The sequence below is a fragment of the Monodelphis domestica genome, chromosome 5 (genome assembly GCF_027887165.1).
Source record: "Monodelphis domestica isolate mMonDom1 chromosome 5, mMonDom1.pri, whole genome shotgun sequence".
NCBI classification, from domain to species: domain Eukaryota; kingdom Metazoa; phylum Chordata; class Mammalia; order Didelphimorphia; family Didelphidae; genus Monodelphis; species Monodelphis domestica.
In genome coordinates, this window is record NC_077231.1 from 77,014,332 (window position 1) to 77,019,748 (window position 5,417).

The window sequence follows — 5,417 nt, forward strand, 5'->3', positions numbered from 1 at the left end:
GTTTGATCAATTTGTCTTATTCTATGGTAATGATATCACTAAGCGAATTATTTGAGGAAAAATTGAAATATATTAATTTTTCTATTAAGGGTAAATTTTATGTAAACCCAGTAGAACAATTAGATTACTTTTGGGAAAGAAAAATGGGAAATCTATTAGGAGAAGAGAGTTGAAAATGACTCTCAATTCAATTCCATCAATACTGAATGTCTACCATGTTCACAGAAGGCATTGTTTTAGGCAGCATGGGGGCATACAAAAGCGAATTGGATAAAGCCCCTACCCTTAAGGAACTTTAAGTCAAGGAGAGGTGAGGGGATCAGCCATTGCACTAACAGGATCATAGATTGATTACTGGGGGTGACTTTTAAGCTCATCTAGGTCAACCTACTTTCCAAATGAGGAAGTTAAAGTCTATAGATGGGAAATAATTTGCTCAAGGTTACAAGCAAAGTGACTTCTTAGAGGTGCCTGATTCTCAGTCCAGCCATGATACAGCCAGAGAGACTACTTGAAGATGTAAATAATAATCCAGGACAAAAATACAGACAGTGCTTGGTGTCATGGAAAGGGACCATCTATTGGTCATAGGAGATTGAGGTCCTATTTGTGCTCTCTCTTTACCTGGGTGTTATCACAATTTTTCTTTCAACCCCAGTTTCCCCATTTGTAAAATGAATGGGTTGATTTCTAAAGTGCCTTAAATATCTTGTTTGAATTTATGTGGATAAATAGTAGGGTCAGAATTTGAATTCATGGCTACCATCTCTGGATTTTAACCCTGTTTTCTTTCTTTCTTTTTTTTGACATTATTTTTTTATTTGGGCAATTTCAAACATTATTCCTTCATTACAAAAATCATTTTCTATTCCTCTCTCCCTTCCCCCCATCCCTCCCATAGCTGATGCGCTATTTCATTAGGTATTACTTGTATCCTTGATCAGAACCTATTTCCATGTTGTTTGCACTAGGATGTTCATTTAGAGTCTACATCCCCAACCATGTCCCCTCGATCCATGTAATCAAGCAGTTGTTTTTCTTCTGTGTTTCTGCTCCCACAGTTCTTTCTCTGGATGTGGATAGCATCTTTCTCATAAGTCCCTCAGAATTGTCCCGGATCATTGCATGCCACTAATGGAGAAGTCCATTTCATTTGATTGTACCACAGTGTATCAGTCTCTGTGTATGATGTTCTCCTGGTTCTGCTCCTTTCACTCTGCATCACTACTTGGAGGTCGTTCCAGTCTCCATGGAATTCCTCCACTTTATTATTCCTTTGAGCACAATAGTATTCCATCACCAACCTATACCACAATTTGTTCAGCCATTCCCCAATTGAAGGGCATCCCCTCATTTTCCAGTTTTTGGCCACCACAAAGAGCACAACTCTGTTTTCTTAAGAACACTATGAGGTCTAGCAGGTTCTACCAGTGTCAAAAAGCTTTTAAGTAAAATGTCACAGCTCTTGTCCAGAGGACCCAGAAAAGAAAGTTCTTCCCACCAAAGTCCTTGGCATTGCCAAATGGCTGAGTGTTAGATATGAGTTTATCAATGGGAATGACATTGAAGATGAGGGGTTGTCCTGTCTGCTTTGCTGCTCCCCTCTAAGGACCAGTGGGACCTTTCAGCCCATTGCACAGATGAAACCTAACATGGTGGTGTCTCCGGTTAGAATGAGAGCTTCTCGAGGGCATGGACTGTCTCCCTTTTCTCTTTGTATCATCTACACTCGGCACATAGAAAGCACTTAATGCAGTTGTTCTAATTCAAGTTCAGGTCTTAAGACAGATTGTGTCTTGACTAAGACCCAGTCTAGCCAAATGTTGAAAGGTTCATTATCAGAAGATTAGCCCACTGATGAATTTTTTTTTGCCATGGAATTTCATGAAACAGGAAAAACCAAAACAGCCCCAGGCCTGTGCATTGTTGCTTTGACAGTGACTGTGACATGGTGGGAAAGGGGGCAGAAAGCACCCAGAATCCCACAACTCTCAGGGTCATCTACAAACATTTTGCTTATAGTAATAATAATAATAATAATAGTAGCTAACATTTCTATAGTGCTTACTGCATGTGCCAGTCATTGTGCTAAGTGGTTTACAGTTGTTATATCATTTGGTCATCTCATTAACCCTGGGAAGTTACTGTTATCTCCATTTTACAGATGAGAAAACTGAGGGAGGCAGAGATTAAGTAATTTACCCAGGATTACTGGCTGAATTTGAACTCAGGTCTTCTTGACTTTGTTCCCAGTGCTCTAGCCTTGGCAAAGCCAAGCTTCACTCTCTTTCTTTTGTAAAACCCTTACTTGCCATCTTTGGAACAATACTGTGTATTGATTCCAAGGCAGAAAAGTGGTAAGGGCTAGACAATAGGGGTTGAGTGACTTGCCCAGGGTCACACAGCTAGAAAGTATCTCAGGTCAGATTTGAACTCAGGACCTTCCATCTCTAGGTCTGTCTCTCAATCCATTGAGCCACCTAGTTGGCCCCCCAAGCTTCTCTTCATGGCAACCTGTACACTCACTAGATGAATGTTTTTCCTTTCAAGACTCCCCCTTTGCTGCAGTGGCAGCCACCAAAGGCATAATCATAAACATAATCAGTTATGTTTCTGCAAAATAAATGGCCCTCACCATTCTCTCATCATTCTCCCAGACTTCTCTTTGCAGTCTAGCATGTCAGAAGTGGCACTGATATGCTAGGTAATGATAATGATTTGAAAAGACCTTTCGGATAACAAACATACCTAGCAGAAGAAGATAAAATAAGCTGTGATTCTTTTGTTTGCTGGGACACTTCATCTTCCCAAGTCCCCACGAACTCTGCTTCCTTGGCTTATGATGTTCAGTATTTAAAAGTACAAACAAACTTTCTGAGGCTTGTCATAACCAAGAGCTGTAAATCACAAGAGGAGCTTTCAACATGACTATTTTATTTGCCAAAGTCACAGCTATTTTCTTTTCAAAATTACATTTTATTTTTATTTCCTCTTATTTTATTTTTTAAAATTACATTTTAATTCTTTCCAGTGGCAAGCATTTATTTTTTCTTCCTCTCACCTCCCTCAGGGGGGAAAAAAGAATAAAAATTCTTTTAACAAATATGCGTAGTCAAGCAAAAGCAAATTCCCATATGGTCTATGTCTAAAAATACGTCTCGTTCTGCATATTTAGTCCATCACCTCTCTGTAAGGGAGGCGGGTAGCATTCTCCTATTTTTGTCTTCTGGAATTGTGGCTGGTCATGGAATTGATGGGAGGTCTTAAGTCTTTCAAAATTTTCTATTTTTACAACATTGTTATAGTATATTTTGTTCCTTAGTCTGACAGCATTAATATTAAAGAAGTGTTTCTCTGTTGCATTTAAACATGGCAAAGGGGGTGCCTGTTTAGAATTTTCTTCAGCCATCGTGTCTTGAATTGAATTCCCCCAAATAACTTGCTAATTGAATATTATAATGGAAGAAAAAGATTGTCTTAATTATATGTTAGCAATTGGGACACTGCTCTGATTTTCTATTGTGCCATTTGACCTCTCATAAAGAAAAGGAGTTTATAATCCATGAGAAATGAAATTGGAGAGGTTCCTGATATGCTTTCTGCTGTGCCCCAGAGAGGACAGTGTTCCTTTTGAGTGAGTGATAATTCCCTGGATTCATATTCTTCTTCCCAAGAAACCCTCCAGTACATCTCAGTTTTCCCAATGCCATTCTAAGTGAGGGGCCCAATTTCTAGGGGAAGAAACTCGGGGCTTCAAAGCAAATGAAAACAGGAATCTAGAATCCTCCCGACTCAGAAAGCCCAAAGTTCCTTGGAATGTCCTCTGTGCCCAAAGTCACGCAATGGCCATTTTTAAAACTTGGTGGTCATAACATCATGTTCCTGAGAAGGAACACGGAGTAGTGGAGAGAGCGCTGGACTTTGGGGCAGAAGGAGCTGGGGTCAGATCTCACCTTTGACACCCTGTGACCATGCAGGAGTCACAGAAGATCTTTAATAAGTGTGTATGACGAATAAATTGTAAATCATGGCCAGATGATACTTCTAAGTAGAGGGAGAATACAGGCAGAGAAGTGATGGTTAAGGTACATCACTGCTCTGTGGCTATGGAATGGGGATAGCCTGGACCAGAGGTGTCCAACATGGATCCAATGGACCCCAGAGTGTGGTTTCCTAAGTCAATATGCAACCTTGAGAGATCCTTATGTACACGGGGGGGGGGGGGGGGAGCTCATTTCTATTTGATATCCTTGGGCTGATCAACCTGGAAACTAACCAGGCTGTTGCCAGTGTTTATTGGATGTTAGCTAAACACATAAGGAACAAGTAGGTCACTAATTTGACAGTCCCTTTTAGACCAGACTTGTGTTTTAATTGGGGCAGGAAGTTCCTAGTGAGGAAAATCCATACAGAAAAGGAGAGCCACAAATTTTCTGTAACTTACAATCTTCTTTATTTTTTTCTTTTAAAGAAATATTTATTTTTTGTTACATTCCACATTGTTACTTCCACTCCCACACTAGAGAAAGCATCATTTAACAGAAAGATGTATGAATATGTAAAACTACGCCTTGCTTGTTTATCATTTCTTTTTCTGTAGGTAGATGTACTCAAGTTATTCTTCAAACAATGTTTCTGTTACTGTATATAATGTTCTCTTAGTTCTGCTTGTTTCATTCTTTATAACTTCAGGTTTGTTTATTTGTTTCTCTCTCTTCCTTCCTTCCTTCCTTCCTTCCTTCCTTCCTTCCTTCCTTCCTTCCTTCCTTCCTCCCTTCCTCCCTCCCTCCCCCCACCCCCCCTCTCTCTCTTTCTTTCTTTCTTCCTTCCTTCTCTTTTTCTCACTTTTCTTCTTCTTCTTCTTCTTCTTCTTCTTCTTCTTCTTCTTCTTCTTCTTCTTCTTCTTCTTCTTCTTCTTCTTCTTCTTCTTCTTCTTCTTCTTCTTCTTCTTCTTCTTCTTCTTCTTCTTCTTCTTCTTCTTCTTCTTCTTCTTCTTCTTCTTCTTCTTCTTCTTCTTCTTCTTCTTCTTCTTCTTCTTCTTCTTCTTCTTCTTCTTCTTCTTCTTCTAAAAAATAATGCTTTCCTTCCATCTTGGAATCAATACTATGTGCTGGTTATAAGGCAGAAAAGTGGTAAAGGGTAGACAACTGGGGTTAAGTGACTTGCCCAGGGTCACACAGCTAGGAAGTATCTGAGGCCAGATTTTAATCTAGGAGCTCCTGTCTCCAGACCTGGCTCTCTATTCACTGAGCCATCCATCTGCTCTCCTATTTTTCTAAAATTAATCTGTTCATCATTTCTTATGGCATAGTAGTATTCTATGACAGTCATATGCCACAACTTGTCCAACCATTCCCCAGCTGATGAGCATGCCCTCAGTTTCCAATTCTTTGTCACGATAAATATTCTGTACAAAT